A 14,895-nucleotide genomic window follows, 5' to 3' on the forward strand; every position below is an offset into this window, starting at 1 on the left:
AACGCACACAGCTCATTATGGGGTCACTGTAATAATGAAAATGGATCAGTAATCGAGGAATTGATGGAAATTAAGAATATGGTGTGCTTAAATGATGGTAGTGGTACAAGAATTAATATTAGGAATGGTACAGAGTCAGCAACAGACCTTAGAATAGTGTCAGATTCACTTGCAGGATTATGTATATGGAATGTAATTAAAGGAAATACCATAGGAAGTGACCACTATCCTATAGTGACTGAAGTTGGTTTAAAGCTAGAAAAATGTGATTCAGGAGGTTTGAAGAGATGGTCATTCAGTAGTGCTGACTGTGCAAAGTTTAGATAGATAAGTGATCAAGAAATTGGAAAAAATTATATAAATTAACCAACAAACAGGAGAATACACTGAAAAAAAACTGGAGTGATATTTACTCAGAAAAACCTAGGTAAGTTTTTTCACACAGAAATTCAGAGTAGATTTTACAAGGGGTATATTCAAGTAAACTTTACTTGCAAATATAAGTTATTTCTACAAGAAAAACTCAGGTAAACTTTACTGGCAATTTTAAATGTTTATATTGAATTTTATTCTATTATTAGTCCTTTTTACTTAGACTCACTTTGCATCAAACTGCAAAATTCACCTTAAAACAAATGTCTTTTCAGAGTCTTTTCTATTTGTTTTTAAGCATTTATTAATAACTATATGTAAGTAACATTTTTCCCAACATTTTATGTTCTTTTAACACCTCTATGACTTACTTGTTTTACTGCATTGGTTCTTTGTTTCTTATAACAATAAAGCCATACAAAACATGAAGCAGCTGTGTTTTGACAACACCACCTTTATTTTCTATTACACAAATGTGTATATTCAGTTTGCATTCACAGGTAAACACTTAAAGGTGTTTTCAATAATACTTTTGGGAACATATATTGCATTTTGAAACAAAACTTTCATGAAAACCTCTTTTTTTTTAATTTTCTGAGGGGTTAAGTTCGGGGCATTTCTAATAGAACATGCTCTGGCTATCTGACAGATACACCATTTATCAAAAAAAAAAAAAAACACAACAAACATACTTCAAGGGTTTTTTATGCTGAGAAGCAAAAAGCAAGTTAAGGAACTGTTTGAGTAGAAAATGATCTGCCTTGTTGCTTTTTATCCAGTAACATATTTAACAACTAACACTTCAAAAGAACACTGACATATTTAAACCCTATTTCATCCAAGATGATGCCTTATACAGCATCCAAATCAATCATCCAAAAGAATAGTATTTTAAGTAAGGAGACAAAATTGCATCGTTTTCCTTTTCTTCACATGTTCTCTTACAAACAGACCACAACTATATACAGTTTTGCCATTTCGTCAACTAATTGAATACACTTGAACCTGCATTTTAAACCCCTCACTTTCATGGAAGACACAGATCTTCAGAACTTGCTTAGCCTGGTCCTCTTTCATGGCTTGCCTGCTGTCATCCTGTAAAAAACATATATATCCACATTCAGGTTCATAATTTCACTCTTTTTTTAATTCAAGTTCTTGAGCATGGAACAAGTTACTTTTTAGGGTAAAAGTAGTAACTTCTTTAAATCCTTACATTTAATAAAAGAGCAGAAATGAGATTGTCAGAACTTTGAATTGGGACAGAATAAAAATGGACTGTATAGCCAGAATTATAAAAGTTGATACCATACTAGCAAAAATTAAACAATGTCAGTAAATGTTCTGGTACCACAGAAACAAAAAAATGCCCTCAGGCATTTTAGTAGGAATGTGAAGCTCTCAGTCAGAAGTCCACAAGTTGGGACTTAGAAATATTAAGAGACCAGGAGACATCACAGTGTCTCCTCTCTATCTGCAACATACACCAAATGTAATGTTAGTATTTTAATGAGATGCTAGAGGAACTTTACTTGACTGACTTGACAGAGCTATTGTTTGACTGTATGTTTGCAGAGTTGTTGCTGTATATCAAATAGGTATTAACTGCTGTGAAATGATCAGTAAAAAATGAAGTACAATTTTTTAAGTATTTTTTTTTAAATCACTGCTGTTTGGTCACTAGCAGCGCTCTCTCTCTCCACTTTGCGTATATGCTGATTACTCACTAACAAACCCTCTCTCCCTCTTGCCCCCTCTCTCTGCTCACTGCCACTTTGGGGTAAAAATACATTTTTCTATGTTTTTTCCCCTAACTTTGTACCTAAGTTACTAACAAACACAAAATACCTGATACTGTATCATTTGACGTTATCAAACGGTATCAAAAAAGTTTAGAAATATCAAAACTTTTGGTAACCTTAATGGAGAAAGTCTGAAGGAAAAAAAAGAATAATAAATTCATGAAAGGTCTACTCCAAACAGAGCAAGCACTCTTCTGTAGATAAAGGGATTGTTTCTGTTTTATTCATACTTATTGAGTCTCCATTGGTACCAGTATTGATACTTTATTACTATTTTGATGGATGGACATGACAATATGCTCTTAAAAACACCCAAACCCATTCTATATTGCAGGGACAACAAACACATTTCACTTTAACAAATGTAATCAAGTTTTTAACCAAAATATGAATTTTCTTTTTTGACATGTTACTGAACACATGATTATGCTTCATTCACTGATTCCAAATGGTCATTTTAATGACCTGATATTAAAACATCATGATGTAACCTTGTCCCACCTCATTTGGTAAGCTTACTAGCTTTTATCCTGCCAATTCAACATAGCTTTCAGCTTTCAACTTTAAATCAATTTGTAGTTAGAGCTGATTGGAAAAAAAAGGTGCTGCATTTTATTTCAAAGTGTTGCACAATGCTGATGTTCCTGTAGGCTAGCAGTTCAATTTATTCAAAGGGGTTTTTTTTTGGACAGCTGATGTTTGCAACCCATGAATGAATTTTAATACTGTGACCTGGCTTAAAACAAACTATTGTTTTACAGGTTCCAGTATAAGCTTGAATGTTATTTGTTTTAGGATTTGAAAAAATGACCAACAGAGCCCTTTAAAAACAGGTTACAATCTTCATTCCTATTCTATTTAAGTGAAATCTTTTTTGTGTGTGTGTGTGTGTGATCTGAAAATGTTTGAATTTACCATGTAGTCCTTGATAAGCTTTCCTCAAGACTCCCCCAGGAATTCCATCAGGCAGCGGATAATGGCCTCCCATCGAGCTTCAACATGTTGCTGTTAAAACAGACAAATGTATACATGTTAATTTAATAACAGTGGAAACAGCACCATCTCGTACATGGAGTCTCATAAAAAAATCTATAATAATACAAATTAGCCATATGATTTATATTTTTGCTGATTCTTGCCTTACCCTGAGAATAACATACTCATAACTTCTATATACTGTAAAAATCTATGTATAATCAGTTTACAGGAATTGAATCTATTTAATACTTTATCTGACTGAACGATTCCAGCAGAGGCCTTATTTTTGTTCCAGCAACACCTCCTTTTTTGCTAAATATCTCTTGCAGTTTTAAGTGTAGAGGTCCAGCTTGCTCAGAAAGGTTCTCTGCAGGTGATCTGTTGTAATGCATCTGAACTCTTCTTCAATCTAAAAAAGGGAGTAAACATGACAAACCATTGGCTTAAAAACACACTGTCAGCTTATCTGCTGCAACTGCAGCTGTTGTTCAGTCGTCACAAAACAGTATTCCGATGTTAAAGTCTGGGTTTAAATCTGAGATTAGATCTGCAGGATAGAAGCTAATTGGCTGACTAAACGAAGAGACATGAGGTTACATGGTGATGTCTTTAAGGTTTGGTCAGATAAAGCCATTTTGGAGGCTGTAGTTTGTTATGCTATAGACCTTTGGTCTATAGCATAACAAAGGAGAAGCACTGGAGGCACAAGGAGTAACAGGCACAAGGAAGACATCAAATGAACTGACAGACACAGAGAGACACAGGGCTTAAATACACAGGGAGTGATTAAACACGGAGGACAGGTGTGGACAATCAGACACAGGTGAAACTAGTGAAGGTAATCAACGAGGAGGGAAACTGAAGCAGGAAGCAAAACTGAAATCACACACAAGGGAAGGCAACTACAAAATAAAACAGGAAACATGGAACATAACACAAGAAGCAGACAAAGACTCAGAACTGGACACAAGAAGCTAAACTACAGAAATACTGAAAACACAGGAGAATACAAAGAGCCAAACACAAGGAGGGAAACTCAAACACAGGGAGGAAAACTGAACATGAAACACAGGGGGTAAGTCTAAACAAGAAGCACAGGAAATGTAAAACTAACATGAAGAAGGGAATTACTAAACCAGAAACACAAGGAGTACACTAAATACTAGAAACAGGGAATTAACTAAACATAAAACACAACAGTAAAAACTAAACATGAAACAAGGAATAAACTAGACATGAAATACAAGGAGTAACTAAACATAAACCACAGGGAATAAACTAAACATGGAACACAGAGGAAAACCTAATTACAACATAAAACTAGAAACATGGAAATCAGCACAAAAAACACAGAAACACAAAGACTAGAGAAAACATCAAGGAAACTAACCAAACACACACAGAATCATGACATTACCTGAGCTTCAGAGAAAAGAGCACGCCATCTCTCCCAGAAATCCTGGATGGAGGGGCACTGCTTTACAACTTCCAGTCTTCGGTAGGAGAAAGACTTTTCCATTTTCTCTGCAATGATCTTCTTGCTTTTCTTCTTAATTTCTTGCAGCATGTCTACTCTCTCCTTCTCTGAAGTGACCTCTGTGTCCCCAAATGGCAGTGGAGGCAGGTAGTTTACTTCAGCCTTCTTGAGCCTTTTGATGCCTTTGCATGAACCTTTTTCATTTATCCTCTGTTTTTTCAAGTTCACCTCCAGCTCTGGACAGGCAAGTTGATGACATCTTAACTTTGCACGATAATTCCCCATTTTATATTTGATCCTCTGTTGCCACCCATATAGGCCATTAAACAACCCTGGCTCTCTGAGGCATGGGTACTTTTCAATCAAGGCTTCAACCACAGCCAAAATTTGGATCCCAGAGCGGTATGCTGTATAGCCGAACACCACCTCAGCCAGCTTCTCTAGTATGCTGCTTGTTAATCTTGGATTGTTCAGCATAGTACCATGGAATGCTTGGTTTCCAGCCTCCAAGCCTCCAGCAGAAGTTCTACATCATAGGAAAAGGCAGGTATTTCAAATTTGGCTGGCCATGGATTAAAACCGGCGAGATGTTCCACTCTCATCAGAGGAGGAGAGAAGGATGGTGTCCTGAGATCCTGATGATTGGACATAGGAGTTATCGGAGGATTCTTCTGGTAGAGGAGAGACAACTTCTGATTCTTCCACAGTACTGAGAGTAAGCACAACTGGCTGTGCTTTCACAACCTTTAATGTTGCCTTGTCCTCCACGTCTTCAATGCCGGTGAGGTTACAAAACTGTCCATCGAAATCCTTGTCTTGATAGAGCACAGAAAAATCTCAAGGAATATTAAAAGTCTCTCTGAGAATATGACAAAGGTCTGTGAGGCTGCGTGGCATGCCAGAGGGTAGAGTCGGCTTGCGAATATCATCCTCTTCAAAAAATACACGTAGCTTTGCTGGGGTATCCATCATGGCAGAGGTAGCTGCATCAGAAGCACAGAAATAAAGACTGATTTTTCGTGACAGAGAATCCTAACAATGTAATGTTACTACTAAGGTTGTCAGAGTTTTTGATGTTCTTATACTTTTTTCCAATACCATGTGCTTTAAAGAATACAATACCTATCATTTTTGCATTCCATAACACCCAAAGTACAAACATTAACAAACAAAATACACTTTACTGTAGAGTTACCCCAATGATTGGGAGATTTTCATTAAGTTATAAAGCAGTGATACAGATAAATAAGGTGTTATTTTCTGATTGTTTCAGTCACACTTAAATGAGCTTTGCAATATGCTAAGACTCAATAGAAAGTTCAAGATTTTGTTTGACTGATGCATAAGGTTTGATTGATGCTTCCTTTTGTCTTGCCTTTTTGACTACACGTGTGATTGATCTTTTCCTTTAAGACATATTTGCTCCTGATTAGAATTGAGTTTTGGGTGTCTTGAAGATCATTTTTGTTGCCATGGTACTGGAACAGGTATCAATGTTCTATTTTTACAAACTTCACAAAATTAAAAACTCTAATGACAACTCTAGTTGCAACAAACACCCCTCATTTGCAGCTACTAACAAGGGAAGCAAACGTGGTGCTTCAAGTTAACCAGATGTCTTTCTGCCAGAGTGTATGCAGCCAAAGGATAAAAATCTGGAAGATCTCTTTGCTCAATGACTTGTTCATTGCTTGTGTCCTCCAACTCATAACTTCTGAGGTGCTCAGTATACTGTGCCTTTTTCAGCCTGATGACAAAGACTGGTTTGTCATGAACCAACATTATCTGTAACACCTCTGTAAAGCCAGGCAACCCTGTGGTAGAACCACAACACACCACCATTCCAGCATCATAGTTTGTCCCTGAACAGTTCACATTAGTGGCAATATGGACTGTGGTGACACCTGGAAATCTGCACTTCATTGTGTCTTTTATGTCCTCCTTCAGCACATCCAAAGAGACCTCTGTTGTTTTTGTGACTGAGAGTGAGGGTTTGACAGTATTTGATTAATGGAGATGGTTTGCAATCATGAGCTGGTACTTGTTTGCAAGAGTCAGCAAGATATTCTTGAAACATCCAGTATGTCTGACAATTCTCTTAAAGAAGCTGTGTTTAGCTTCGAATCTCATGGTCCACAGGGCAGCTACGGGACCAAATTCCTGAATAAGCTTGGGATAGTGCTCCAGGAAGTGATGCTTAAGGATGAGCTTCTGTTGAGGAGAAGCTTCAAGAAATCTCCTTCGGTGTTCAGATATTAAACTGTCAAGGTAGCAAATGCTTTCTTTTGTATGGCTCGGAGACATTACAAGATCCACAATGTCTTTCAAGGTCATCAGCATCTGCCACACAGGCTCATGTTCAGGTACTTTTTAACCCTATCATCAGGGGCAGCAGATGCAGCAAACACCAATTTTCATGTGCATTACCCCCCACTGATCTTCGGTTTGCAAAGTTGCCAGGGACAAGATGAGGGCAGTTTGTTTTATCATTCCATTTATATGGGAACTGACGAATCATTGAGCTCAATGAGAGAAAAATATTTCCTCTTGATCAAGACATCAAAAGACAGTGACAATTTCAATGGAACGATGCCTTCAAGAAGGTCATGTAAAACATCTGGAGGTTACCCAGATGTAACATGAAAATGGTCAAGCTTTTCAGACAGCAAGGGGAATTATTCAAACTGGACAAAGCAGTCTGAAAATGTGCTGCATGTTGCTCTTCAGTTCTCTCTTGAAAAAAGCCATATCTCACTTCTCTTGACTGAAACTCAGATCGTTCACCAAGGCAAAAATGGCAAACGTAAGAGCTTGTGAAGCTTTCAACAAATCCTGCCACAGAATGGGCTCCTGAGTTGTCTGCCACCACAAACACCACAGTTCCTTTGACATTTTTTCCCAAATGAGGAACAAACAAACTATCTTTTTCCAAGCTTCTCAGATCTGTTAGCAGTGGCTCCAACACCTTCTGATATCTAAATGTCTTGGTGTCCACTGCTTTACACAGAACAGCTAAATAGAACTCAATGTCGATTGAGAGTGTGCTGGAAAGTTGCCCAAGATCCAATACACAGCTGTAACTTTGCATTTTTTTGTGAAGTCCCCAGAGGATTACACACCTCAAAGTCATCAATGTACAGAATGAGACAGATTCTGTCCTCTTCAGAGAAAAAAACATTTTTCTTGAAGTTGCATCCATCATGAAAGGATAGGTAGTGTGCAGTTCTTTTGGAATTTGTACCACTTCCAAGTACCTTTCCTTGGATATTTTTATTATTTAGAACTTTTGACAAGGACTGTAATATTGGTACAAACTGAAATACTTTGCCCTCTCTGTCATCAAATATATATTTTCATATATATATATATATATATAAAGGTTCAACTGGTGGAACTCGGTAAAGTTGCTCCTTGAGAAGGCATCATTCTTACAAAAAACTGCAGAGACTTGCTGCTGGGGGCAAGAGAAAACACAGTACAAATATAATTGTTACATTAAAACTTTCAGCTCCTGTACTGAAACAAGCTGTATCAATATCAGATCAACGCCTATTGTAATATTTAAAATTACAGTCATGACTTTAAAATATATTTGTTTTTATATGGTTTACCTTTTACTGGTTGAACAATATGAAAGGAGCACCTTTGTGGGCATTTTGAGGATCTAACAGGATTTTATTTTACATTCTATTTCCTGTCATTAATAGATTTTATCAGCCCTCAATTTTAAGATACTTCACCCAATCACTAATCAAGCCAATAGTAAATTAACTCAGGGATGTGCGACTTATTTTGACAAGCCAGCCACACTGATAAAAAAAAACATAAAATGAAATATACTGTAACAAATGGAACAGTTTCTTAGCTGTAATCAGGATTTGAATTGTACCAAAACTTTTAAAATTAAATGAAAACAGAAATGCCTAATTTAATGAGGTGACCACAAAATTAATGACAATTTGATCTACTTTATCAATGCATTAAACAAAACATTTACTATTAAATTGTATTTTACTCATTATCTTTTCTTCAAATATGTTTTATTGATGCATTAAGCTTTGCACAAATACAGCTGGTTATATTCCTAATGTTACAAATATCTACAAATAGTAACTATTTATATGGAAATATATTGATTTTTCATGTTTGCCGGGCATATTTTCTTAAATATTCTTCATGTTTAGAAATTCTTTACATTTGGAATTAACTTGTGGACCACATTAACTAAGGAGGGCTTGATGTGGCCTCTGGGTCACCAGCTGCCCATTTTTGATCTGTGTACATTTTTTAGTCAAAATGTTATTACATTTGCTCAAATTTTTTGACCCAGACAATACTGACGTTAATGGGTGTGGTTACCCCAATTTTCAAAACAGGACTAAAAACGGACATTGCAAACTACTGACCTATCAGCATTCTACCTGTAGTTTCTAAAATTATTGAAAAATGGTTAGCTGAACTTTTAATTGAACATTTAAACAAAGGTGAGACTCCATCAAGTTTGGTGTCTCTTAACTGTTTTCAATTTTTGCTGTATTTTTTCATATTTTTGTCGTGTTTTGTCAGCTGCTGATGGAGGTTTCTCCTGGGACAAGAGTTTATTCAAGAGAGGAGCTTCTTTCATTGAGACAGAACAAATCTGGACAACAACATCCAATTCCAGTGGACATCTTGAGGTGTTTTCGTGGTTGCCGTGCTGGTGCAAAGGTGAAGGCAAGGAAATGGAGACATAAGCCCTTTCTTCCATCAGTCATCATGGGAAACGTCAACTCTCAGCCAAACAAAAGTGACGAGCTGGAGACATTGGTGAAGACTGACAAAACATACCGTGAATGCAGTCTCCTGTGTATTACTGAAACCTGGTTGAATCAAAACAACTAAGACTCAGCTGTGGATCTACCTGGCTTCACTCTCATAAGGTCAGACAGAGATGCGAAAGCTAGTGGCAAGAAGAAAGGAGGGGGTCTGGCTTTATTTATTAACCAGAGATGGTGTAACTCCTCAATCATAACTGTTAAGGAGAAGTTGTGTTGTCCAGATATTAAACTGTTTGCAGTTGCCCTTCGGCCATATTATGTTCCAAGGGAGTTCAGTCATATCATAACAATACTTGTATACATTCCACTCAAGGCAACTGATTTGGTTCCGTGTGATGTTTTGCATGATACTGTTGCTAGGATACAGACTCAACATCCTGAGGCACTTGTAATAATATTAGGAGATTTCAACCATGTCAGCCTCTCCTCTTACCTGACTGAATTTACACAGTTTGTTAACTGCCCTACCAGAGAAAACAAAACCCTAGACCTGCTGTATGCCAATGTCAAAGAAGCTTACAGAGCTACTGCCTTACCATCACTGGGCAGGTCAGATCATAACTTGGTTTATCTGCAGACCTGTTACAAACCTTGTGTGCTGAGGCAGATTGCAACTAAAGTCAAAATCAGAAGATGGACTCCTCAAGCTAGTGAAGCTCTAAGGGACTGCTTTGAATCAACAGACTGGAATGTGCTGCTGGAAACAGATGAGGACAGTATGAACATTGACAGACAGGTTGATTGTTTTACTGAGAATATCAACTTCTGTAGAGACACAGTCACACCCGCAAAGACTGTTCGCTGTTCCCCCAATAACAAACCCTGGATCACAAGCGACATAAAGGCAATCCTCAACCAGAAAAAGAAAGCTTTTAGAGATGGTGACAAAGAACAGCTCAAAGAAGTGCAACATGAGTTGAAGAGGAGACTGAAGATGGCAAAGCTGGAATACAAAAAGAAGATAGAGAGGAATTTTCAACACAGCAACATCCGTGATGTGTGGAGAGGAATCAGTACCATCTCTGGACATAACAATAAAAAGAAAAGGGAGCCAGTAGTGGGTGATGTGGAAAGAGCTGATGAACTCAACCTGTTCTTCAACAGATTTGACACTGTGGACACACCTACCTCCACTGCTGCTCCTCCTTCTTCTCCTCAACATATGGAAATCCCCACTATAGCTCCTCCTTCTCCTTCTCCGTCTCCTACACGTCTCCACAGCTGCAGTCACTTCCCTTCTAGCACCTGTACCCTTCTCTGTCACAGAGACAGGGGTGAGGTTGGAGCTTGAGAGACTTTGCTCTGGGAAGGCAGCTGGCCCAGATGGTGTGTGTCCAAGGCTGCTTAAAGATTGTGCTGCACAACTGTGTTCAACCTGAATCTACAGCTGGGGTGGTTGCCTACTCTATGGAAAACATCCTGTATTGTACCGGTACCAAAAATCAAATGTCTGGCTGAACTAAATGACTACAATACAATACAATACAAGAACTTTATTTATCCCCGAAGAGAAATTCAATCGTCTGGGAGTCTCATCTGTTTACTGTAGAATTATAAAGTCTAATAGCTGATGGTATGAAAGATTTTCTAAATCTTTCTGTCCTGCAGCGCAGGGATAGGAGCCGTCCACCACCATTGTTTCTTTGCTCACTGAGGGAGATATGAAGTATATGATCCATGTTTCTCAGAATGGCCTCCACCTTAATCAGTGCGCGTCTTTCCACCTCATCCTTCAATGAGTTCAATTTGATTCCAACCACAGAGCCAGCTTTTTTTAACCAGTTTGTTCAGCAAAAAACCTACCAAAACCTACCTAAAATTCTAAAAGGAGAAGAGCTGAAACTGGTTACAGAATTCAAATACCTTGGTGTCACTTTAGACTCCTCTCTTACTTTCAAAAAACATATTAAAAACATATCAAACACAATCAAATTCAATCTCAACAACTTCAAACAAATTAGGCCATCCCTGACCGTTGGTGCCACTAGGATGTTCCTGCATGCTTTGATTCTATCTCATATTGACTACTGCTTCACAAACTGGTCAATTACAGGTGTAACTGCACTCAAACCTATTGAATCTCTGTACAAAAAGGCTTTAAAAATTTTTGATAGGAGAAGCTCCTTATATCATTGTTGTCATATTTTCCATAAATATAACTTCTTATTCTTTGAGAACTACAAAAATTTCAAATATGCCTGTTCTATTTATAAAATATTAAATGGACTTGCACAGCCACCACTAAAGGATTATGTTAAACTAAAAACTGGCACAACTACAAGAGCCCCCACCAGGGGAGACTGCGAGGTCCCCCACAGACGAACTAGCTTTAGTCAATCTGTACTGTCAGTGAGGGGGGCTAACACCTGGAACTCTATACCACCTACACACCTAAGAGAGTGTACCACTCTCACCATCTTCAAATCTCATGTCAAAAAACTGGCTTATAACCAACCAAACCTGCTCTCTCAGTTAAATCGACTGTCTATGGTTTACAGACACAAACGGGTGTATACATACGCTGCATTTAGTTGTTTCTTTGTATTTGTATATGTGAATGCAAATGACTATGTGAATGGAGATTTTCTGTATTTATACAAATAATTCATACATTGGCAATATGCACTTTAACCGATATATGTTTACTCCAGTATTCAAAATCTTGCACTTTAACTCTTGCATTTAAACTCTTACACTTAAACTCTAGCACTTAAACTCTTAGCACTTAAACTCTAGCACTTTGTACTTTGATTGATTGATTGTATGATATTCATGAAATGTAGGTTTTATGAATTAATATTTGTTTTTGTTTAATTTTATGAATTTAATGGGTTTTTTTTTATTTTGTGACCTGCCAAGGGACAACAGATGAAAATTAGTATTTTTGCAACTCTGACGCATTTACAGTGTGTACTTTGTACGTTTGTTCATTAATGTGCACTGTCCCTTTCAAATAAAGAAAGAAATAAAGAAATAATTGCTGCAGTTTTCTTTGATGTAGAAAAAGCTTATGACATGTTGTGGAAAGAGGGGATATTAACTAAAATAACACAGATAAGGATAACAGGTTAAATACATAGGTGGATAAAAGATTTTCTTAAGAATAGAGAAATACAGGTAAGAATAAATTCAAGTTTTTCTGATTGCGTGACAGTAGAGAATGGAGTCCCACAAGGGAGTGTAATAAGTCCAATATTATTTTCCATTATGATAAATGACATCTACACATCAGATGATAGAGGTATTGGTAGATCATTATTTGCTGATGATGTGGCAATGTGGAAGCGTGGGAGAAATGTTAATCATGTTGTGAAGAATCTCCAAAATGCTATTAATATAGCATCGAGGTCCACGAAATGGGGATTCAGATTCTCTGTGGGAAAAACAAAAATGATATTTTTCTCAAAAAAGAAAATAAAAGAGGAAATGAGATTTAAACTCTATGGCGAAATATCAGAAAGAGTGAATAAAATAAAATTTTTAGAATGTGGTTTGATTCAAAACTCACCTGGCAGATGCAGATAGGTAAGATAGTTGATAAATGTAAAAAAGTAATTAATATAATAAGAGGAAAAGACTGGGGAGCAGATTGTGTGGTAATGAAAACAATGTATATTGGATTGATAAGATCTGTTATTGATTATGGATGCACAGCATAGCTGTCTTTGACGCGTCAGTGTCAAAGACAGTCTTGAATAAACTAGACATAATCCAAAGCACAGCCCTCAGGATTTGTTGTGGTGCAAAAAAAACAACACCCATCCCTGCACTGCAGGTGGAAACGGGAAAGATACCACTAGAACTGAGAGGACTTCAGATAGCCCTTACATACTGGATAAATCTACAAGGACATAGATTATATCACCTAACAAGAAGGGCATTAGTGTACGGTGGCCCTGAAGGCCAATATGAAATAAATATTTCAAAAGCGCAAAATATATTTCAGAAAACACAAAAACATTTCACAATACACAAAAACATTTCACAAAACACAAAAACATTTCACAATACACAAAAACATTTCACCGATCACAAAATACATTTCAGAAAACACAAAAACATTTCACAATACACAAAAACATTTCACAAAACACAAAAACATTTCACAATACACAAAAACATTTCACAAAACACAAAAACATTTCACAATACACAAAAACATTTCACAAAACACAAAAACATTTCACAAAACACAAAAACATTTCACAATACACAAAAACATTTCACAATACACAAAAACATTTCACAAAACACAAATACATTTCACAATACACAAAAACATTTCACCGATCGCAAAATACATTTCACGAAACCGGAAAGGGTAGGACCATGGTACTTGTTTGTGATTGGCTAAACCCAAGTCTGTCCGGCATCAGTCATTTATCATTTCCTGTTTACACTTCTTACCGCAATAGCCGAGCGAGCACGAAATTTCGAGTGTCTACCGGCATGGAAGAGGAACTTGAGTTGATAGCGGAATACTTCAACAAGGGAAATACATATAGTGTGATTCTTGATATGCTCTCCTTGTATCTTGACATACACATTTCAATTGGAACCCTAAAATCGCGCTTAAAGTGTCGTGCCAAAAGAAGTACCCCCGGTAGGATTTGTATCCCCCTGCCGCCTTTGCCGAAGGAGCTGACTATCGACTATCAGGCGTAGATTTCGCCTCAGTGAATAAAAATGACAATAAAAGAATGTATAAAGCACAAGATTAGTTTTGATCATCTGTTTTATTCATCATTATCGTGTTTTGTCGGTAATATCTTTTAAAATAAGATCTTTTAAGTAAACGTTTTGATACTGCAGCTTGGTGCACACTCATTACGCTGAACTGAGAACGCATCTTTTTCCCCCTGTGTCCTGTCATTGTATTTTGGCGGCGTGTTGGTCATCAAATCTGGGTCCACGCTGCTGTACATGAGTAACAGACATATTTTCTTCATAACTTTTATCGTCTTCTGTTAGCACTTTTTAGCGTCAAGCTGCTGACATGCACTATCCACTTCCCACTTCCGCCTTGAGGTATTTCAAAATAAAGGTCCTGCATAGCCATATCACTGAATATTAACTTGTCTATTGACCAGTCTGAACAAGATTTATGTACAGGGAGATCAATTTCAGACCATTTATTTCAACACATCGTCCACTTCAACTACATCCCACTCTAAACAACTGTTTCACAGTGTAAAGAACTGTAAAAAACAAAGGAACATTTACCCCACCTCTTCCTTGTGAATGGGGGGTACAAATCCTGGCAAGGCTAAAATGAGACCTAAAATCATTTGTAATTTACACTAAACCAAAGACAAGGCAGTAGTACACCATTTATGCACCCCGAAGAGATGACATATTTGATTGCAATTAAATGTTCCTTTGTTCCTTTGTTTTGTAAAAGTCCCGACGAGTCACGTGATTTCTAATTTCTCATGATTTTCTTCTTTAT

The 14,895-nt window shown here is 37.1% G+C and overlaps 1 long non-coding RNA gene across 2 annotated transcripts; it reads right to left on the minus strand.

Moving 5' to 3' along the window:
* Nucleotides 1-835: 835 nt before the first annotated feature.
* Nucleotides 836-3,875, minus strand: LOC121516596. Of its 2 annotated transcripts, none has more exons than XR_005992493.1 (3): nt 3,589-3,875; nt 3,090-3,179; nt 836-1,467 (listed from the first exon to the last, which is right to left on the minus strand). It is a non-coding gene; the product is annotated as an uncharacterized LOC121516596 (long non-coding RNA). The 2 variants fall into 2 exon arrangements; XR_005992494.1 differs by having other exon boundaries at nt 3,402-3,875.
* Between the last annotated feature and the right edge of the window lie 11,020 nt (nt 3,876-14,895).

This window comes from Cheilinus undulatus, linkage group 10 (genome assembly GCF_018320785.1).
Source record: "Cheilinus undulatus linkage group 10, ASM1832078v1, whole genome shotgun sequence".
Classification (NCBI taxonomy): domain Eukaryota; kingdom Metazoa; phylum Chordata; class Actinopteri; order Labriformes; family Labridae; genus Cheilinus; species Cheilinus undulatus.